The sequence below is a fragment of the Equus quagga genome, chromosome 12 (assembly GCF_021613505.1).
Source record: "Equus quagga isolate Etosha38 chromosome 12, UCLA_HA_Equagga_1.0, whole genome shotgun sequence".
In the NCBI taxonomy this organism is placed as follows: Eukaryota; Metazoa; Chordata; class Mammalia; order Perissodactyla; family Equidae; genus Equus; species Equus quagga.
Genome location: NC_060278.1, coordinates 6,849,565 through 6,873,268, shown reverse-complemented (window position 1 = coordinate 6,873,268; position 23,704 = coordinate 6,849,565). Strand labels below are relative to the sequence as shown.

The window sequence follows — 23,704 nt, the reverse complement described above, 5'->3', positions numbered from 1 at the left end:
GCATTCGTCAGAATTTGCAATATGTTTTAAAGATTCCAAGCCAATGAGACCTCACTATGTGGTGTGCGTGCGTGCGTGTGTGTGTGTGTGTCTATAGGCACAGGGAGAGGAGACTAGGATTAAATGAGCTGGTTGCAGAAACCAGGAACAGAAACTCTGGGAGGAAGCTGCCCGAGCTGACTCAGGCCGGTCTGCGTGGGATGCTGAGGCCCTCTCTGGAGACATCCCTCCGGATGGTACGGCAAAGCAGCAGGAGACGTGCAGATAACAAGAGCTTCTCTATGCAGGTGGACTCAAGCCAGCGGGGTGCTGGTAAATGTTTAACAGCTGGCTCCCTGGGGGAACAGAGTCCTGATGCGAAGCAGCTGCCGATTTCTCTGGTGTAAAGACCCCCGCTGTCGTCCACTGTAAGATACTACTGTGAAGTCATTGACTGTGGAGTTGGAAAGAGACATGCACCGTGGGCTCTTGTGAGCCAGTGGGGGCTGACGGCGTTTTGTTTCAGTGCAATCCATCCATTCATTCATTCATTCGTGGCAGGACCACAACTACTTCTCGAGGCAGGAGCCAGAGGGGTAGAATCCAGCAGCCCAGAGGAGGCCACTAGCACAAAGTGCACAGTGTGCTGGGGCACCAGCCCCCAGGCTAGCCCCCAGGCTAGAGGCAGCAGGACCTGGTGCTAAGCCGCGAAGCTGAGGCAGAAGTTCAGTCAACACAGCGGAATAGGAGGAAGATCTCCCTCAGAGAGGCTGAGGGGTGCCAGCACCCATCCCTGACCAACTTCCAAACTGCCGTCATAACCCAGGGGTTGAGGTCCTGGAAGCTGAGGATGTCCTTTTTCTCCTGGTCAGACCTGGCTCAGGCTCAGACGAGGGGGCACGGCTGATAGAGAACACCAGAGACTCCAAAACCAGGGCCAGACAGATCACTGGCTTCAGTGAGCACCCAGTGAGTGGAGCTGACGTCTTCGTTTACCCACATACGTGGAAGAGAGTGCCCCTATTATTTCAGTATTCGGACCTCATGGGGAGTGACATCACATCGTTTACCTGTTGACAGATATTTTAGGTGAAAAAGAGGGATAAGTCCTTGCTGTCATGGGACTTGCATTCTTGTGGAAGAGACAGATGACAAACAATTTATAGCAGGACGGATAGAGATGTCCTCAGATGGAGATGAGGCTATGAAAGGCTAAGTCGTGACAGAGTGGCCACAGGAGATGGGCTGCTTTAGACAGGGTAGCCGGGTTCTTTCTAAGAAGACAGCACTGAGGTCTGAAAGATGAGAAGGGAACAGTCATTCAAAGAGCTGGGGGTAAAGGCAGAAGGTAAAGCAAGTGCCAAGGTCCTGAGGCAGGAAGAGGCAGGGAGAAGCTGAACATGTTTGAGGAAAAGGTAGGAGGGTGGAGTGCTGAAGTGTGTAGGGGGAGATACAAGATGAAATCAGAGCGGTGGGTGGGCCCCTGATCTTGTAGGGCCTTACAGGTCAAAATGGCGGGGAGGGGTGGATTTTGTTCTCAGTGAAATGGAAGGTCATCTATATCCTTGTTACTCAAAGTGGGGACCATGCACCAGGACGACAGCGTCACCCAGGAGAGCTGCCCCGTGTCCTGACTCTGAATCAGAATTTGTTTTAACAAGATCCCAGATGGTTCATATGACTGCTTTAGTCAGCTTGGGGCCACAATGAAATACCACAGACTGGGTGGCTGAAAGAAATGTATTTTCTCAAAGCTGTGGAGGCTGGAAGTCAGAGATCAGGGTGCAGCATGGTCGGGTTCTGGGGAGGGCCCTCTTCCTGGCTTGCAGGCGGCCGCCTGCTTGCTCTGTCCTACATGGTGGTGGGGGGAGAGGGAGAGAAGACGGAGGGAGAGAGAGAACGGAAGAGAGACAGGAAAACAGACAGAGAAAGAGGAAGAGAGAGAGAGGATCTTTCTCTTCCCCTCTTCTTATAAGGTCACGGTCCTATTGGATCAGGGCCCCACCTTTATGACCTCATTTAGCCTAAAACACCTGCTAAAGACTCCATCTCCAGATACAGTCACTTTGGGGGTTAGGGCTTCAAAATACAGATTTGGGTGGCGGTGCAGGGAGGCTCATTCGGTCTGCAGCACGCACACTGCCTGTGAGCAGCACTGATCTAACGTTAGTAATCCTCAGCATTTAGCGTGGATGGGAGTCACCTGGAGAGCTTGACGATGCCCCTGTATTCTCCGGCGCCCAGGGACTCTCACTCAGTTGATCTAAAACTGATTCAATAGCTCTGCCCCCAAATGTGAATTTCTAACAAGCCCCTCAGCCATGCTGCTACTGGTCCATACTCTGGGCACTGAATTGGACTATCTATCTGGGTAACCAATTTTCAAAGATCTAAAATATCATAAAATAATCTAAACTAAATCTTTTTAAGAAATGACTCAGCAGTTCTGAAGACTTTTCGTATTTCAATGCCTTAGAGAGTTGTCAATGTCTTCTATTTTAAAAAATAATAGGTATATTTCAATCTTTTTATTTTAACTTATTTGTTGTTATTCTGGCTAAAGGGAGTTTCCCTTATCTACTTTCCTCTGATAACCTGAAAGCTATCAAAGCATTTTGTCAACCCTCAAATCTACTTCAGGGAGAATAGTAAACAAAAAATTAAATATGGAGAAGAGCAAATTCAAGATATGGAGAAATCAGTGCCTTGTATGAAGCAAGGAGCAGGCAGAGGGGTTTGTTCACAGAATTCTGTCCACGTAAGGAAGTGTCAGAGGGAGTGATGGAGGCTTCCTCCATTTTTTGAATTAAGCAATGAATTTTGCGAGTTCATTAATGCACAGACACGAAGTTACCCTTTTAATATTAAGAGTCTGCAAAAATCAGCAGTGTCTTGGGTCTCAGGTTTCTGAAACTGCGGTTATTGAACCAAACGAGGATGCTTACGTATCAGGCATGGTTGCTCCTGGTGATCTGCAGCAGCTAACTTAGTCCTTCAAACCCTGAATGTTGTAAAGTTTAGCAACAATGCAATAATGAATCATAAAAGCTGTAGTTTCCATTATACCACCATTTTACCTAATTATTTCTGGTATAAACCCCAGTGGAAACAATGCTTATTTTGTTATGAAACTCCCACCAGAAATATTGGACCTCAGACTAGAAGGAAATTTTGGCAAAGACTCCCCAGTAGAAACTATGGCATGTGTATTCCCACATACATAAATTGAAGAATTAATACAAAATATCATGCCAAGAGCACATTACGTAAAACTTGTGCCTTTTCTTTTAGAAATAAATTTGTTTTCAGAATAACTGATTTCCCCTCCAAGACTCAGAAAGATTATGTCACTAACTGGAAGATACAACTCATTTCAAAATTCACCTAAAGAAATGTTTTGGTGCAAAGACACTGTATTCGCAATTAGTAAAGACCTTTCCTTGATGTAAATAACAAAGATGAGGATGTCATTGACAAGTTCACTTTAATGAACTCTGTGTTCCCAGAGTGAAACATAGAGTTTTGAAAGTGATTGGGAGCAGAGATGGTGCTGTAAACATAACAGGAAGGTGTTTTTTTTAATTAAACGTTTTATTTTGAGATGGTCGTGGATTCACACGCAATTGTAAACAATGACACGGAGAGATCCCATACATACTTTTTCCCAGTTTCCCTCATTGGTAACATTTTGCAAAACTACAGTACAATGTCACAACCAGGATACTGACATCAATACCGTCAAGATGCAGAACACTTCCATCACCATGAGGATCTCTCATATCCCCTTTTTAAGCCACACCAACTTACTGCCTCCACTTCACCTTAACCCCTGGCAACCACTGATGTGTTCTCCATTTCTAAAATCTGATCATTTCAAGAATGTTACATAAATGGAATCGTTAAGTATGTAACCTTTTGAAACTGACTTTTTTTCCACTCAGCATAATTCTCTAGAGATTCACCCAGGTTGTTTGGTATATCAAAAGTTCACTACTTTTTATTGCTGAGTAATCCTCCATGGTACGGATGCAGTTTGTTTAACCACTCAGTCATTGAAAGTCATCTGGGTTTTTTCTAGTTTTTGGCCATTTTGAATAAAGCTGCTCTAAACATTGGTGTCCAGGTTTTTGTGTGCACACAAGTCTTCATTTCTCTGCGACAAACGCCTAGGAGTACAACTGCTAAGTCCTGTTGTAGTTGCACGTTTAGATTTTTAAGAAACTACCAAACTGTTTTTCAGAGTGGCTGCACCATTTTATATCCTGACAGCGGTGTGACCCCGTTTCCCTGCATCTTCGCCAGCATTTGGTGTTTTGACTATGTTTTGTTTTAGCCATTCTGATGGGGGAACATAGCTCATCGTGGTTTCACTTTGAGTTTCCCTAAGGGCTGATGATGCTGAACATCTTCTCAGAGACCTGTTTGCCATCCGTGCATCTTCTTCAGTGAATGTGTGTGTGTGTTTTATGTTCTAATGGAATTGTTTGCTCTTTGAGGCTTAGACATTCTTTGCACATTCTGGATCCTAGTCCTTTGTCTGATATGTGGTTGGCAAATATTTTCTCCCACTCTGTAGCTTGTCTTTTCACCTTCTTAACCAGGTCTTTCACGGAGCAAAAGTTTTTAGTTTTGATGAAGCACAGGTTGTCAACTTTTTATTTTATGAATCGCACATTTAGTGTTAAGCCCAAGAACGCTTTGTCCGGTTCTAGACCCTGAAGATGTTTTCCCCCAAATTTTATAGTTTTATATTTAAATCTATGATCCATTTTGAGTTAATTTTTGCATAAAATGTTAGATTTAGGTTTGAGGTTCATATTTTTCCCTACGGGTGTCCAATTGCTTCCAGCTTCATTTGTTGTAAAGTTTATTCTTCCCCCATTGAATTACTTTTGCACATTTGTCAAAACCCACTTGGGCATATTTGTGTGGGTCTTTTTCTGGGTTCTCTATTCTTTTCCTTTGTTCTATGTGTCTATCCGTCTGCCAATACCACACAGCTATACAGTAAGACTTGAAAGTGGGTAGACTGATCCCTCCTATTTTTTTCTTCTTTTCAAAGTTGTTTTGGCTATTCCACTTCCTTTGCCTTTCTGTATAAATTTTAGAGTAATTTTGTCTATGTCTACAAAAAAATCTTGTTCCGATTTTGATAGAAGTGGCATTAAATCTGTACATCAATTTGGGGAGAACTGACATCTTTACTATGTTGGGACTTTCAGGCCATACACACAAAATCTCTCCATTTATTTAGATCTTTGATTTCTCTCATCAGCATTGTGTAGTTTTCAGCATATGAAAGTATAGAAGTTTTGTTAGATTTATACCTAAGTATTTCATATTTTTGAGCAACTGTAAATGGTATTGTATTTTTAATTTCCATGTCCACATGTTCATTGCTAATATATAGAAATATGAATTTTTGTGCTTATCTTTTATCCTGTGAGCTTGCTGATGTCATGTATGAGTTCTAGGAGGTTCCTTTTTTTGCAGATCCTATGGGATTTTCTATGCAGACGATCATGTCATCTGCCAGTAGAGGTGGTTTGATTTTTTTTCCAATCTGCATCTTCATTAATTTCTTTTTCTTGCCTTCGTATATGACTAGAGCTTCTAGCACTATGTTGAGTGAAAGTAACAGAGTAGACATCTTTTCCTCACTTCCCATCCCAGGAGGAAGCAGTCAGTCCTTCCCAATTAAGTATAACACATGTAGATTTTTGTCAAGCTGAGGGAGTTTCCTCTCTAAGATTTTTGTTTTTATTAACAAATTCAGCAATTCAGATTATATGAACATTACAGGAGTTTTGCTTTCCCTTTAAACTGTTTTCTCTTTGATATGGTTACAATCATATTTTTTGAGTTTACAAAAGGACTTCTGTCATCTTTTCCTACTGAAAGGTTGCCCCGTTGTTGTCTTATCTTTCCTGGATTTGTCATGGAGCACACTCCTCACGTAGAGAAGATGTTTGCTGTCAGCCTTAAGCTGACTCACCAAGAATGAAATCAGTCTCAGGTCATAATGTAGCTAGAGAAGGACCCTCTTCTTTATGGCATTGGGTGTGACACAGGAAAGTTGTTGGAAAACTACAGAGAAAGGGCCTAAGTTCTCTCAGTCTTGGCCGGCTCTGCCTCTTCTGGCCCAGGCCTGCCGGGCACTTCAGGCTGTTCCACAGGGTCGGCAATAGTTTTCTTTCTAACTCTGATTCCTTTGTGGCACTTGGCATCGGAGAGTTCAGGCAAAGGCTCTGTTCTTTTCGGATCGTGCCCGACCACTCCCAGAGCCCTAGTTCCTTCCACCTCAGGGCTTCTCACCCAGCCTGCCCAGCGGGAGCTGCAGGACCGGCAGGCAGGCCGTATTGCTTTCTTTTCCTTCCCTCTCAGATTCCCCAGGCCCGTGGTTTTCTGAGTATATCTCTACTGCTTGCCCACTAAGCCTCACCCATTACAAACTCTCCTGGGTTTTAGATATTTGCTTTAAAGGGAGGAGTGTCACTCCCAGGCTGTAACTATCACCAACCACAAGATGAAATGAAAATCTGGCAAATGACACAGCTCAGCCCTCTAGACATGAAGTAAGATGGGCTCTCGCTTGTTCATTTGCCTGCTTTGATTATGCAAGTGGATTCTCTACACGGATCAAAACTCTTTGATAACTTCCAGTCCCTTTTCTTGCCCTGGTCTGTGCTGACGTAACTGACGTCCCTGAGGTCTCATTTTGTTCTCCTTTTCCGTGTTGTCTCTTTGAGAGGTGAAACTCCACGTGGCACAGCCACCCAGGATCACCATACGGGAAGAGTAGTTTGGAGCTGCACAGCGTTCTGGAAGCACCTTTGTGCCCCCTTTAATTGCACGATGCCCTTGGTTGACTTCCGGCATTTTTTAATGACTTTCCTCTGAGAAGCTCAAAGCACTTCACGGTGTTATTCTGCCACTGGCCAATTTCATAAGATGCAACATATACCAGGGTTGACAGTCATTCCATGGATGGTTCTGCGTTTTATTGACAAGTGTTTTATATACTTTTGAATAGACACAATCCAATGAGCTTAAGCCCACAGACCCTCTGGGTCCTCCTTGCTCTGAGAGGAGCACTTATATTTGTGGCTTTGGTTACAGTATTTCCCCAGTTGCTCAAAGTGGCATTTAAAAGACATTAACAAAGACCCGTAACTCTCCAGAACTGAGTAGAAATGTAAGGGGAGTGGTCAGTCTTGCTCAGTGAGTAAAGCTGGAAAGGAAGCTGGACGTGAGTCACCGTGATAGTCTTACTACAACTGCACTGTGGGGTTCAGTCTTTACCAACTTCGTCTCAACCAGGCGGTGTCTGTTCCAGGGTGGGCAAGTTCCCATACGGTTTTGCATGGACTGTATCCTGAAAGAAGCTTATGGAAACTTAGTTTGAGTTTTGTGGGATTAGAAGGAAAATACCTCTGAATTGTCTCCAGCATAAATTGCTGCCTAAGAAAAGGATTAAGACTAAAAATAGCCCAACTTTAAAGGAAGGAGGATTCCTAGAGCTCGAGGCAAGGCGATGGCAGCACAACATTCCTCACCGCTGCGGCCAAGCTGACCGTAGACAGTGACATTGACCCACCTGCCAGATCCTTGTGTGGTTGGCATTTAGTAAGTTAAGCAAGAATGATGTTAGTTTTTGACTGAGTTCATCCCTTTAGGAGAGCAGAGGGAGGAGTGACCCCCCAGACAAAGGCCAGTGGATCCATCCACGAGGCCTGTCCATTGATCCATGTTCCTTTTACCAACAGCAAAAACCACGTACTCACCAGAGGTGCACATAAACGAGATTCTTACGGGCTTACTTCTGTCTGTCTGTCAGATTTTCCCATTTCCGGAAAAACAGCACCTAATGGGAATTTCTAGTGTTGAAAAGTGGGATAAGTTGGTATAGCCACAGCTCAAGTACAGATATAACTGATAAGTTTTGAAGATAAAATTCAGGAGAGAAAGACACTTAGCAAAAGTGTGAAAGAAAAGAAAAAGAAAAAGAAAAGAAGAAGTGTGAAAAGAAAAGAAATAATAAGTCTAATCATCAATATACGCTAAGCATCGAAATGTACATCTGTCTTCTGTGAAAACTAGAAATGATCTTTGCATGTTCCATCCCCTTTCTAGGAATAAAATGGCACCATCTAGAGTCTACCCGTTTCTCAGCACAAACGGCCTCGCCCCTGTATGCTGACCCTGATCACTCTTACCCAGAGGAGGCAGATTCTGGATCACGAATTGACTCTATCATAGCCTGCTTTTGGCACAGAGTGATAGATATCTATATTTTTGTGTTCATATCTTATTTTTTTATCTATGTTGTATACTTCCTAAGAGCAAGGTCAACATCTTTCAGTTCTTCCTAGTGTGGTACTTTGCACTGGGTAAGTGCTAGTGAATGTTTCAACTGATGATGACTGGAATAAAAATAAATGGAGACAAAGCTGAGAATTTAAAGAAAAAGAAAAAGTGCTCAACTCTATCATTTATAAAGTTGAATATTAAAGAAATGCGATGTGTTGGAGTTATAATATTGCTTACACTCTGGCCCTGTGTGGACTGTGTTCTACAACGCAGCCACATAGCAGTACAAAAATACCCCCACTCCTCTCTTTCATTAGGAGGAACATTGTTGTACGCTTGCAAGTTGGTGTATGTGCCAAGTTATAGGATCGATTTAAATGTACTGATCATATCTTGAGTAGCCAAAGAGTAATTGGGGAAGGCAAGATTGGTTTTATAGCAAATGATTACAGGAAATCTTACCTGAATCTTTTCAGGTTATCGTTCTACTATGCAATGTTTCACTGGCTAATTGTTACTGAGACAATGAAGGAGTCAGTTCCAAAACAGTCAATTACTTAGTCCAATTTGGATAATAAAAACATTCTGTGAGTTGAAATATAGTTTACTTTGAAAGGAAATCATGCCTCCTTGGAGGCTGTTAAACGGTTTGGGGAAAATGGTTCTACTATTCGCCTCTTTGTTGCAACATTATATGTTGGAAAAATACGCTTAATTACATTTGGTTGGCTCTAAAGGTTTTCTGGTGAAACTGCTAAGATATTAACAAGGAAAAACCTTGGGGTGAGAGTTGTACACAGGAGGAGCCTGGCTCCCAGGCAGGAGGTAGGATGCACCTGTTGACGAAAATGATCCATATCCAATCTATAAATGAAAATTTGGGTGAGTTTATTCTGAGCTTAAATCTGAGGATTATAACCCGGGAGAGTCTTTCCACAAAGGAACAGAGCACTCCAAAGAAGTGGGGGTATAAGGGTGGTTATATACCCTGAAAGAGGATGTTTCACATAGGATTGAAATGTCCCTTTTACAATAGTCGCGAGACTGCTCTGTTGGCACAGCGATTGATGGAAATAGCAGGTAGGTCTGCTGTCTCGGTGAACACAGCAGGGTGGCAGTCTGTTGTCTCCAGCTGGGTGGTCACAGGTGAGCTGGGAGGTGAGTGCAGCAATCAATTCCTAGCCTAAGGAAAAATGCTTATCCCTAAGGAAATGCTAATGTGGGGGAAAGTTGCACCTTTATCTCAAGGGCCTTTGTTCTGGCCATAGGAAATGTCTAAGTAGATATGCAATGCGTGCTCAATAGCCACAGTCAGGCCCTTTTGAAAAAAAAAAAAGTCAGGCCGAATTAGGTTTATACCAAATGGCTTCCTCATATACTCCAATATATCCTATTGCTTGCCATTTTTATTTGTCACACCCAACGAGCACCCCAAAGTGTGGCAGGGCAGAACTGAGAGCCTCAACCTCCGGACTTGGAATCCGAGCGTCCTTCCATTTCTTTATGCAGTAAAACTGCAAATAATCAAACAGTGACTGAGGATCCCTCATAGAGTTTATGTAATGTATCTTATGTTAGGATGCACAAGTGCTGAGGCCTTTGGAAATTTCTGAACTGTAAACTGCTTTTTTTTTTAATTTGATTAATTTGACTCCTGATTTTTAGCAATAAAAATGCATACTACTCAACAGTCATCCTAGGCGACCATAACATTTGTGCTTCACTTAAAAAGGCTTTTTGGTTGCTTTTACAAGGGCCTGCAAATAAGTCATTGTCATAAAACAATGGGTTTGGGAGGCCTCAATGTTCTCAAAAGGTTTCCTTTGCCACTATTGTCTTCTCTGCCGGGCTTTTAAGGCAAATTCCCTCTCCTCACGTCGCCCTGTCACTCCCCCAGCAGCTGAGAGGGAGGGTGTGCCCGAGACATCAAGATGGTGAATGTGATGGTTCAATTCTTTTTGCTTTTTAGAAAAGTTTAAATAGTTCTATCTCTCTTCTTTTAATTTGCTGTTTCCTCCAACTCCTATGCAGGCACGCACACACACACACACACACACACACACACACACACACAAACGCGCACGCGCACATGCCTGAACCCCATTTTGACGCTGGACCTGAGCCTCAGCCTGCTGCTCTTTCAGATCTGACGCGTTGCATCGGAAGGATCTGGAGCTGCCTGTGCCTTTCATCTGCATGCCGCATCCGCTGGTGCCCAAGGCGGTGCTTGCTCCTGAGGAGCCATGTCTTCAAGAGACCTGTTGGAGGAATCAGAAGAGCTCTTCTAAGCATGGAGGACGTTATCCAAGCCTCTGCTCTCAGTTTCCATAAAGGGGCCCAGCAGTGCTGCTCCCCACCCGGGGAGTCCCCGAGACTCATTCCATCCTGATGCAAAAGAAGTGTCAAACTGTCAAACCAGCCTTTGCAAGATGTCATACCTGCATATGTCTTTAAAGCCTGTCTCTGAAAGAACAGAAAGAGTTTCAAATAAACTGTATTTTTGGTAACATGATGACATTGGAAGCAATGCAATATTCAAGGAGTTTATACTATTAATGACTTCTCTGGATCACACCTTTATAAGATTACCTGTGTCAACTTAAAAAGCAAATTTGTCTGTTATTTCATCTCTAAATGAGTTTATTCAGGTATAGCCAAAAGAATTGCAATTTGGCATGTGCCTGCTGGAGAAGCATAGGCGAATCTGGAAAAGAAAGGAGGAAGCTGCTTTCATAGAGGAAAGGGGAGCGGGGAGGGGCTGCTCTAAATGAAAGTCCATTGGGGGAAAGTAACAGTTCAGGGAGCAAAGGCTTCTCATTGGCTGAGCTGCGGCAGTTCTCATTGGATGCGCTGTTGCCAGGTAGGGAGGGAAGTCTTCCTTCAGTAGTAAAGTAGGTTTACTTCTTGTCCAAGATGCAAATGACGGTCTCTTCTTGTTTGATGTAATTGAGGATGTGTGATAGGCCATGAGGGCTCCCCCTACAGGCCATCCCGTCTCCCATTTAGTTTGGGTTCCTTTTATTAGTTTCCACCTGTAGTCCCTTTCATACTCCTGAGCACAAAGTAGATACTAAATTTAACATTGTTGGAACTGAACTACTTAAAAAGTGGAAATGTTGTGCTCTATATACAGAATATGGTGGCCTGCTACATTTCGAAATTATATAATATCAAGTGATAATTGAGGGTCTGCCTGGTGGCGCAGTGGTTAAGTGCACATCTTCTGCTTCAGTGGCCCTGGGTTCGCAGGTTTGGATCCCGAGTGTGGACATGGCACCGCTTAGCAAGCCATGCTAGCCATACATGTAGGCATCCCACATGTAAAGTAGAGGAAGATGGGCACGGATGTTAGCTCAGGGCCAGTCTTCCTCAGCAAAAAGAGGAGGATTGGCAGCAGATGTTAGCTCAGGGCTAATCTTCCTCAAAAAAAAAAAAGTGATAATTGCAAAATACTATGCTCTGTGGGATATGGATTGAACCAAATGGCACCAGTTCATCCTGTATCTCTGCACTTTACAAGTTGCCTTTGCAGTTTTCCCATCAAGAGGTGGAATATATTTCTAACTTGGTGGTTAAAAGGATGTTAGCACATTTGTAATAAGCAGATTTTTTTTAAAAGGTGCTTGCATGTTTCTGCTTCTTGGTCCTCTGCCCTCACAATGAGAACATGCCCAAGCTGGAAAATGAGTCAGCTCACCCTAGTTGTCCCAACTGAGGCCATCCTAGACCAGCTGACAGCCAGCTCACCCCCCAGATACAGGGGAGAGCTCAGCCAAGATCACCAGAGCCGCCTAGCCAACTTTGAGTGAGTGTCAGTGTATGAGCAAGCCCAGCATAGTCCAGAAAGAGTGCCCAGCTGACCCACAGAATCACGAGCAAAATAAATTCCTATCATTTTACACCACTGAGTTTCAGGGTTTTTATCACCTAGTTTTGTGGTTGCAACAGATTATCAATTAAATATTAAACAATGTAATCTTTTTTGATTCATAAGTCACTTCAGAGTTTTAATCAGAGTACTGTAATGAAAATTAACTATCCTTGTCCAGTTATGGACAAACTTTCCTTATAAAAGGAAAGGATGGGGACTGAGGGGAATCTGCACAGACCCTGTTATTATAATGGCTGAATATTTATTTCGAGGCAAATATTTGGGTATGTGGTGTGATAGCATAGGGGTGTTACAAGAAATATATTTGAATTGTGGCCCAGTGCAAAAATGTACAATTGTTCTATATTCCAAGTTACGTAAAAATAAACAACAAAAGCAAAACCAAGATCGCTCTTTGGTTTTCCATCCTTTGTCTTTTTCTTATAAAATTATGGAACTTGGATTATTTAAATTATACTTAAATGGATTCTGGATAAGTATAAATTAATGGTTTACATTTACATATTTAATATATAAAGTATCATAGTTCTTTGTTTGCAAGGAATAGACACTGACTCTTTCTTTGGCTTAATTAGAAAAGGAATGTATTAGAAGCTACTGAGGAGCCCACACATCCTCGGGAAGACTAGAGGCCCAGCATGGAAATAAACAGAAACTAAAGCATCTTTTAGGATTGAAAAGGGAAATGAATGGAAAAAACAGGAATTTTTAAAACAGACTGTCCCTGACATACAATGGTTCAACTTATGATTCTTTGACTTTATATGGTGTAAAATTAGTATGAATTCAGTAGAAACCATACTTCGAATTTTGAATTGTGACCATTTCCTGGGCCAGTGCTATGAGGTCTGATCCTCCCCCATGATGCTGGGCAGCAGCGCCACAGCTCCCAGTCAGCCCCGAGATCACAAGGTGAACAACTGATGAGCTGACAACTGTTCAGTACCCAGAGGACAATCTTGTTATCCTGTTTGTCACTTTCAGTACAGTAGTCAATCAATTACATGAGATATGCAACACTTTCTTACAAAATAGGCTTTGTGTTAGATTTTGCCTAACTGCAAGCTGATGTAAGTGTTCTGAGCACATTTAAGGTAGATGAGGCTAAGCTAGGATGTTGGGTAGGTTAAGTGTATTAAATGCATTTTCCACTTACGATATTTTCAATTTGCGATGGATTTATCGTGGCGTAACCCCATCGTAAGTGGAGGAAGATCTATATCGGCTTTAGTTTCAGTTTTCCTCTGCAATCTCTTCCTTAGTTCCCTCATGCCGGGAGGAAGCAAGGTCGCTTTGAGGCCTGTTGAGTGATGGAAAAGCTGACTGGGGAGTTGTCAAAAAACAACTGGGCAAGGGAATCTGTGCCAGCAGTCCCTAGGATTAGAGCGCAGGAAGCCCCAAATCTAAATTCTCTGGTCCATGATGGTGACGCTCACCACTGCCTGGGAGGCCCGCACTGTCGTTCACCCGCAGGCACAGCTGTGCAAGCAGTGACTTCAGGATGGAGAGGTGAGGACCCAGCACCGAGGAGCTGTGGACTCTGGTGAGTTTCTCAGCCAATCCGAGCCCCAGTTTCTTTACCTGTAAAATGAGGATTAAAAGGGTATCTGCCTCACAGGGTCGTTGTCGAAAACCTTTTGTACGCAACCACTCAATGAAAGCGAGCTGAGCTCTGCTTGGGGGAACCTGGTGTTGTTTGCTGTGGACAAAGCGTGAAGACCGAGGCAGGTGATGAGTCAAAGACCACGGGCTTTAGGCCAGACATGCTTGGCTTCCAGTCTTGATTCTGTGCCAACACAACGTGTGACCTTGGGCAATGTTCTTACCCTCTCTGAGCCCAGGTTTCTCATTTGTAAACCGAGGTGATGCTGCCCTTGGAGGCTTGTCGGGAGGACTGAACATCTGTGGCGTGCTCAGCCGTGTCCGGAAGTTAGTGGGGGTCCAAGAGGCACAGTCCCTTCCCTTGCCTTAAAGGGGGCTGGAGGTCCTTCCCCCTCCTATAGCCTTTGATGGAAAAATGGAACCAGGTACAGAATTCAAGATGATAATTTGATTACATTCTTGCTCTCAGGAAGGCACGTCAGCTGATAACAAGACCAGGCTAGTTCCATCTGCCGGGGAAGACTTTGCACCCGCAGCAGGGCCCTGCTCCCAAGATCACCTCAGGACAGCAAAGTCTAAGAAGGCTGAGTCACCAAGCAGCCGCTCCCACCGCTGTCATCCCAGCAGGCGACTTCCGTCTCTTCCTCCTCCTCCTTCTCCACTTTCTCCTAATGCTACCATTAATTTCACTGACGGTGCCACGGGGAGAAACGTAATTTCATGTCTGTGTTTCACATTTTCCCTTCCATTTCAGAGATGTATTTCTTTGTCCAGTAGGTGCCATAGTACACAGAGAGCGAGGTGTTCCTGTGGGTACCTGAACTTTGTATACACACAGTGAGCCCACCAGGCTAGACACATTTCTGACTTTTTGCAATAATGTTCTTGACCAAACCTTTTCAACTTCTGGCTGTATTCTTACTCTGTCCTTACAATTAAGAGGATCTGGGAAGGGTGTGTTGAACAGGGAGCCTGATAGCTTTCATTAAGAGAGAAGAAAAGGAAGAAAGGGAGGGAGGGAGACAGGGAGGGAGGAAGGAAGGAAAGAAGGAAGGGTATGAAACTCATGGAACATACCAGGATTCAAGTTCAAGTTTCCCAAATCAAAATTCATGTTCCGAAGACATAATGTTGGATCACCTCCAATCTGTATACATACAGGAGTGTCCCTGAGTCTACACAGAGGCCACGTTTTGTAGGAAAATTTCACCTCCCCACCTGTTTTCTCAGGCTCTCACAGGCACGCTTTCACTCTCTTGGACTAGAATGGAGATGCTATATCCTCTAGAGTGAGATTTCTTAGAGAGAAGAGTTTAAAAACTTGGCAGCCATTCATGTGAAAGCGAAGAGCTCTATTTGGGGCAAAGCTATTGAGTGAAAAGATAACAGAACTTGGGAAATATGGTTCAGCATAATATCTGCAATTCATTCACAGCCAGAGCACAGGTTCTTTCTTTAAGTGAAAACAAAACAGTAATTTGCTAAAATGATGGTGTTTCTCCCTACATGCTTCAGATGGAAGGCGTCCCACAGGGCCGTGTGCTGTGTGGTGCATGGTGATATTTCTGTTTCTGCTTACTCTTTGAATGGTTCATTGCTAAGGTTTCTCTTGCCCTGCTTTGTCAGGAAGCAGGGAAGTCTCTGGGCAAAAGATGCAATGGTTTAGTTGATTCTCCTTCTTGAGTGACTCAGGCGACAAACTGATACTTTAACTTATTTAGAAAATGTGTTCAATGTGGGAATATAATGGAGTTTCCAAAACAAGCAAACTAGAGGTCCTGAGTTCATGGAGCTTGCAGCTATTCTGGCGGAGCAGCCTTCAACCAAAGAACCACACATACAGATGCACAATTACAACCGGTAAAAAGAGGGGTACAGCACAGTGCAAGTCCTATTGGTGTCCAAGGTGGGGGAACATATGATGTGGTTTGCCAAGGATCATCCCAATTTCCACCCGTATCCCAGCATAATTAATCACAGTGCCTAATTTCACTCTCAAAAGTGTCCTAGTTTGGAAGAGTAACCATAAGGCCACTCTAATAATAGAAAACTTGACCTACTCAGGAAGATCAAGAAGTCTTCCCTGAAGAAGTGATTAAGGTGTTGAGATCTGTAGGAATAGGAATTAACCAGCCAAGGGGGGTGCGGTAAAAGAATATTCCAAGCAGAGGACACAGCACTTACAGGCCCTATCAAGACAACAAGCACAGAACATTCTAGGAGCTGAACGTGTAGTGTTGTTGGAGCGCAGAGAACAAGGAAGTGCAGTCCTGAAACGAGTTCGTCCAGGCTGTTGGGGCCCAACCATGCAGAGCCTTAGAAACCAGGTTAAAGGTTTGGGGTTTTACTGTAAGACCAACACGAAGCCAAAGAAGTGTTCAAGCAAGGGAGTTACATGGTCAGATTGAGTTTCCAAAAAATCTCTCTGGCTGCACATGGAGAGGAGAATAGATGGACATGAGTGGAGAGGAGACCAGGGCAGAGATAGAGACGTGGGAAAATTCGAGAGCTAAATTCGAGAGGAAAAGGTGACCTACTAAGCACTGGTTTGCCTTTTGGAGCTAGGGAGAGGGGCTTTCAAAAATGCCTCTGAAGTTTCTAGTCTACATACTGGGTTCATTTAGAGAGACAGGAAACACTGAAAGAGTACTAGGCTTAGCAGAAGGCAAATGAGTTTGATTTTCTACATATTGAGTTTCAAGTTTGAGATTCCCACTTGGATTTATCAAGTAGGCAGCTAGATATGCGGATCTGGAGTCCAGAGTAGAGGCTTAGGCTCGAGATGAGTTTGTGCATCATTTGTGTAGTTTGTGTTTGATAGACGCATGGGAGAGACTGTCTGGAGGGAGAAGTGGCCCCAGCATGGAGCCTTGGGGAATTCCAACACTAAAAATGTGGCAGAGGAAACTGAGACAGTAACGGGACTACGAAGAGCAGCAAAGTGGCAGGAAGCAACCAGGAAAGTGAAGCACCTTTAAGCCGTGGAAAAAAGTAAGGCAGGAGGGCTGTGAACGATGCTGAGTGATCAAGAGGCATGGCCAGCGTGACAGGCTTAGAGCAAAGTATGGTGAGCAATAGCCTTCGCTGAGCCCCTCCTAGAGAAGGAATGCAGAGTACACACAGTTAGCCATGTACCAGGAAAACATACAGCAATAGAGAGGACAAGGAGAGAGCGAACTGAAAGTAATTCGTTAAAGCTTTCTCCAGGATCTAGACTGTTCTTAACCATAAGGATTTTATGCACAACGGAAACAAAGCAAAGCTTGAGCTCCCCGTTGGTCTGTTCAGCCTGACCTGTCCACCTGGAGGCGGAAGAGGGAGTGGGGGATGAAATGCATTAGAAATTTCGTTGCCTTAATCAGGAGGGTCGTGTGAGTCTGACTTAAACCTGGGGTTCTCTGCATGCCAGTTGATAGGCAAGTATTGGTACGGCCCAATATCCATGTCACCTCTGAGCTTGTCATCGCTATACCTAATGCAAATCACACACCCTGTGACTGAAATACATTCTCTGTGCCACTTAGACACATGACAGTGATTGTGGTACTCACTGAAGGACTCATGTCTTTGGGAGGACAACACAGAAATAATTGTTTGTCACTCACCCAGGAAACCAGAGATTGACCACATCCAGATCTGATTGCTCCTTTGTGGAAACCCAAACGAAAAGAAACACGGACGGGTATGCACACTCACAGTCAAAGGGGGCCTTGCTTTGGCAACACGTGTTCCTGAAATGTTGTGTGTTCATCAAAGTTTTGTAAACCAATTTCTGTATTTTTCTTTGACTCTATATTCTCATTTCAGAGATGATTTGTCCTGATTTATTTTCAAATGGCAATGTTTCTTAACATTTTTGGCTAAAAGTGACTTTCTTTGTTCCTTCTTTCTCCTCTGCTTCCCTCACCCCAATTTTTTGTCAAGAATTTAATGATCTAAAAACACTTAAGGCCATTAGGAAGTTACCATAGGAGAAAAATCCTTTCACAATATTATTAATTCATGGCTCTGCTGGGGCCCTGAGGTCCAGCACGTGATAGAGGACAACATTCTGGAGACAGACGTCTGGACCAGAGGACCTCTGTCTTCGGGGCCCTGCAAAGTTTATGACGCAGAATAGAAATGCGACTTCTCATCTGCTTTGATTACTGTCTGAAATTTTTCCTTCTAGGCCTGGGCTCACGCTGGAATTAAAAAGGGAAATTCTCAAAGATACACACACCCTGTATTATAGTCACAAACGTTGGAAGAGGGTGAAAGGGAAAGAGGAGTCAGGAAGTAGCAAAGTTAAATTGAAACTTGAGTCCTAATTCGCCATTTCACGCCTTCGCAATGTAGTTGATACAACAATAATGTACCGGGGGGCTTCCAACCATGGGTGGGAGAGCTACAAATTGTGCGTTAGTTCCTTTTCCTTTGTACCCAGAACGGAAAACTGGCCCCAGCTCAACGGCAGTTGGCACAGCAAAAGAACCAAAGAGAGTGTCAGCGTGGACCCGAAATGCGTGCATATAGTAACTGAATTTTTTTTTCAGTAGATTTTCTGAGCATTTTAAACAAAATTAAGGGAGCAGTAATCAAAGACAAGAGAAATATCTAGGTAAGTTCCTTTTTCAAATGGAAAAGAATATGAGGCTATCAGACGTGGGGTTCCTATTCACAGGTGGCATTTTGGGGCTCAATCTCTGCCCAGCTTCTCCTGCCAAAGCGAAGAGCTGTTTTGAGCAATCACGTTGCAATGAAGGTAGAAGAACATGATTTACATGGAGACTTTACTGCTCTCAGGCCCTTTGGATATTGTCCATCAGTTGCCTGAAAAGATGCTCAAACTAATTCTGGGTGTTTTCCCTTCAGTCTTCTTGGAGCATGTTGAAGATGACTGGAAATTTCTTGACACTTCTAACGAGAGATGGAGTTTATGTTTCCCTCCCTTGAAGCTGGGCAGGCTCTGTGACAACTTTGACAAATAGAGTACAGAGGAAGTGACGCTGCGCTAATTTGCTGGCCCAGGTCTTACTCTGTCTCTTACAGTCCTGAGCTGCCATACAGGAAGCCCAACTATTGCAGCAGAGACTATGCAGAGAGGCGTGGACCCCACGTGGAGAAGGAGAGGGGCCCGCTGAGCCCCCCTGCCTGACTTTCTTGCCAACGTGCCGGGCATATGCGTGAAGCCATCTTGGACCCTCCAGCCCAGCCTAAGTGCCACCAGAACTACCTACTGCCCCCCATCAATGCCACATGGAATGGAAGAAATGCCTAGCTGAGCCCTGCAGAATATCTGACCCATAGATAGTAAGGATAAATACAATGATGTTTGTCAAGAAGCAGGTCTCTGATAAGAACCTTTGAACCATAGGAAAAAAAAAAATGTTTTCCTATTTTAGGAACTCCTTTCCAAGACGCATGACTCATTTATAGCCACCTGCAGATTGCAATCTACAGCACAGATTCCAGGCAGCAGTGGGGCATCTAAATTTGATTAGGCAGACAAAAAATTCCTGTATTAAATTCTTATCTGGTTTTGAAAACTTTCTCCTAGACGCCTTGAGAACAGATGCCATTCATTCCTGTTGACCTTTGCTCTACTGATTATGATCGCATTCCCTGCCAGAAAGCGCCGTAGATTAGAACAAGTCATCGTTTTTAATAGGCTATTTCAGGAGCAATATATTAGATTTGTAGAAACCTCATTCCAGAACATCAAGGGCAATTTTATTGAGGAAATGTAAGAACTAAGCTCTTCTACCTCTGCAAGAACTTAAAGGTATTGGATGGCTGAACCTACAAATTGATTCGATACACGTTATACTTGCAGATATTACTCTTCTGTCTAAAATGAATCAATAATTTCACTCAGATTTTGCTCTGTGCACAGTGTGCTCTCTACAGAGGGACCAACGCCTGTTTCTCTAAAATGGTCCCATAATGGAATGTTCTGGTTATTCAAGTATTCAAATATTTTAGTTAATTAAGAATTCCTATCCATACCATACAGCATTCTCCAATTTCAAAGAATTTTAAGTAAATGAAATACTTTATAACTTCCTCTGAAAATGGTTTTTTTCTCATCTAATGATTCAGAAGGTCCTTGCATTTCCACGGCACCCGAGGGCGCTGTTAGGAGCCTGACACTGTAGATTAAGTTCAAGAAACTGGGAAATCTGCTAAGTCTATTCCAATTGCAGATTCCAGAGCTCTTGTGCAGAATTCATCCCTCAGAGTGAGTTGCTCGTTTGTCATTTCTCTTTTGTTTTTATAAACGTAGAGCTGGGAGAAAATCCACCTGCTCGCTTGCACTTTCTTGGTGTTCTAATTTGGCGTAAATGAGCATTTCTTTTACATAGATATGTACCCAGTCCTTGGAAATCATGTTTCTGCTAAGCTCCTGGAAATGGTATGAACAGGCGCTCCCAGGGAAACAAGCAGGAAAACCACACGGGCAGCAGGTAGAGGAAGATGAGGAGAGAGCCGCAGAAGGCCAGCCACCCGCTGTATCCCGCCATGCCTGCTCCAGCACAGCAGGGCGGTGGCTAGTTCGTTGACCTTTACTCAGAGACCCCAGACGTGTTTCTCAAACGTCAAACTGAAGGTCTCTACCTTCAGTGCACTTACTTGGCTGGAACTGAGGAGTTACCCTTGGGATTGCGTAATCTTGCTGTCCCTTCATCGTCTCCAGTGGAAACGGAGGCAGAGGCATAAGGAGGGCAGAGCGGCTGTGCTGCTGCTTCTGCAGGACGCAGCCTCTCAGGTCAAGCAGAGCTCAGGAGGCAGAGCCACAGAAGGGAAGCCTGAGTTGAATATTTATCATCACCCAGATTATAAATCAGCGCCATGACGGAGGGGATGAATATAGCTCCCTCCAGCCTCCTCCTGCCAGGAGAGGTCTGTGCGGCCCTCTCCTAATGACCTTGGCCCCAGCGTGAGGAGACTCTCACAGCACCCTAAACAGCCTTGGAGGCCAGCCCTGGGCGGGCCATTGCCCCAAACACTCCACAGCCGGTTCCAGGTGGCTGAACTGCTCTGCTTTAGAGACGTAACCTCCGTGGTTGGCATAAGTAACCCCCAATTTCCAACCAGCCTGCGCCCTTCACTTGCAAACTGGCTTTGAAGCACGTGAAATCTTTTCTTGAGTATATATTATTTGTAGAAAAAAAATAATTATCAAGCCAAAAGCTCCTTGTGCCTTTCAAGCATCTGCAAACATGAGGCTTGGTGAATGTCTGAATGGAGGGAGAATGAATGAATGGCTATGCCATTTGCTGAATCATCAATGTCAGTTCCTCGTTGTGAACCCACAAACAGCTGCCAATAGGGGAAGGCAGGCCATATATGAGAGAGTGAGTAGGTAAATGTCATATGATTATTTAGGTCTACGAGACGATTGAGTGAATTAGATCTAAAGACGCTGCATTTTCCCAGGCCAAACTGTCTGAACACGAGAAGGTTTTTGGGTTGCCAGGTACATACTTTCATTCATTATTCATTCAACAAATATTGATGGAACATGTACCATATGCCTGGCTCTATGGTAAGCGCTGAGGCTGAAGCATCAAACTGGACAGACATGGTCCCTGCCCACATGGAGCTTACACCAGGCGGGGAAGCCGGTAGATGTATTATTGCACAAGTTGTTGATTAGCACGTGACAAGAATGATCAGGGAGACGTGCAGGGTCCAGTGAAAACATAAAATAGGAGATCGAACCCAGAAAGGTGGTAGATGACGGCTAATTTCCCTGTGACAGAGACTCTGAAATCTGCAGGGGTTAGCAGGGTAGAGGGAGAGAAAGGTGTTCTAGGCAGAGGAACAGAAGTGGGCGGGCCCCAGAGTTAGACGGAGCCTGGCCCGTCAGAGGAGCTGAGAGGAAGCCAACTGGTCAGCGAAGTGGCAGAGGTAGACCGAGATCACCAGGGGCCTTACGGAATATTTTAAATATTTGGGATTTTATGCTAATGAACTGGGGAATCCCTAAGGGTTTAAGTAGTGACGTGAAGTGATCAGATACAGGTTTTCAACAGATTGTGTGGCTGCCCTGTGGCGAATGTACTGGAAGGAACGGGATGGACACAGAGCACAGATAGGAGGCTACGGCAGGATCCAGGAGAGAGAGGCTGGCGCGTTTGCCCGCAGGCTGGAGGTGAGGCCAGAAAGGCCCTGTGATGCTCCATCCCTCTGCCCGCAACCTGCTCACCACACAGCTTCCACACATTCCTGAGATGGAAAGCCGTCCTCAGAGAGCAGGGCGGGCAGAGACAGGCGTCAAAAGCTGGGTCATCCCAGCACGTTTGTCTTGTACCGCATCAGGCACTGTTTATAGCACTTGAGGGTACAGAGGGAACAAAATCAAAACCTAAACAACACTCTAAGGGCAAGCGGCTTAACGGCTGTGTCCCCGATGTCCTGACCCTCCACCACTTCTCTGTCCCTCCTGATGTACCTAAGGAAGCGCTGATGCAATCTGTACCACTTTTCCTGCTTTTCCTTTATGCAGCGTGTTCCTTCTCTCCTCTTCTATGATGCAGTTTAAGGATTTAGTACCAATTTCATTCTACTTTTCTGAAAAAAAAAGATTTGGGAAAAGAAATGCTAAACGTTGAAAATGTGTCAGAAACATCCCCTTCTCCGTCGAGAACCGCCTCCTCCTCTGTGCTCCAGGTTTGAGATGTGGTTATTGAGCATTTGCTCTCGCTGGCACTGTCCTAAGTGCTTTGCAGATGTTAGCTTTCTTAATATTTGTCTTCATAGCCTCAGTAAGTACTGTTATTATCTCCATTTTAGAGATAAGAAAACTGAGGCATAGAGCAATTAAGTTGCTTGCTGAGGGCTACACGGCTAGTGAGTGACAGAGGACTATGCTGCCTCTTTAGGTGAAGAGGTATATACAATTCCTTCTTCTTCTTTTTTTTTTTGGTGAGGAAGATTGTCCCTGAGCTAACATCTGTGCCAGTCTTCCTCTATTTTATATGTGGGATGCCACCACAGTGTGGCTTGACCAGTGGTGCTAGGTCCAGGCCCGGGATTGAAACCCGGGAACCCTGGGCCGCCAAAGAAAAGTGAGCAAACTTAACCACTACGCTGCAGGGCTGGCCCGTGTACAATTCCTTTTTTCATCCCTGTCCTTACTAGGCCACTGTCCTCTAACCTAAACAAGCAAATCTAAAAATTAAACAGTTACAACCAGAAACCCAGCCCCAGTGGAATAAAGTCTCCAGGAGATTCTGCGAGCGCATTTTGCCACGTTCCATCTGGCTTGCAGGCCTATGGCTGCTGACTTCTCTGTCGGGGGCCTGGTTTCCTTTGTGGGAGCCACACTTCCCCATGATGGACACTGTGTGTCATTGGGAATGAGGATAAGTTGCTCAAATGGTACGTAGACAGAGAACGTCCCTTCCTTCCTTCAGCCCACTGGCTGGTCCTTCTGAGGATGAAGTTTATAAACCATGAGTGAACCTGAAATTCTGGCTGACCAGACTTTGAGAAACTTCCCATCTGTTTTGTGTTTAAAATGAGCTTTTCATTTGTGGAGAAGTTTCAAATCTGGGATTCCGTTAATGCTAGAGATGGAAATATTCCCCAAGATAAGATCATTCAGATGGGATTCCTTGGAGAACGTATTGAATTTGGTACCTAATCCATAATCTGTTTGCCCAGTGAACGGGCATAATCCTGCCTGGTCCTGCTCCTGGCCCACGGCCTCCTTGACAACCAAATAAGGAAAAGATAAGTGGGGGCAAGGGGCAGTGGCCGAGCAGGGAAGGAGAGGAGAAGGGTGAGCGAGGAAAGCATCCCAGTATATCAGGATGTGGCTCCATGTTCGTGGAGTGTTAGGAGACCATCTACGCTGTCCGCAGCCTCAGGCTGATTTATCTTTTGTTAAACCGCCATGGCCCCATAGAGGGCTCGGCCATGAAACAGATCTGC

The 23,704-nt window shown here is 44.4% G+C and overlaps 1 long non-coding RNA gene across 1 annotated transcript in view; it reads left to right on the top strand.

Annotated features, from left to right (window-relative positions):
- LOC124248337 (uncharacterized) overlaps positions 1–11,048 on the top strand; it is a 29,856-nt gene extending 18,808 nt beyond the window's left edge. The window contains exon 4 of the long non-coding RNA XR_006890984.1: positions 10,434–11,048. This is a non-coding gene — a long non-coding RNA (uncharacterized LOC124248337). The remainder of the gene's footprint in view (positions 1–10,433) is intronic.
- The last annotated feature ends 12,656 nt before the right edge of the window (positions 11,049–23,704 follow it).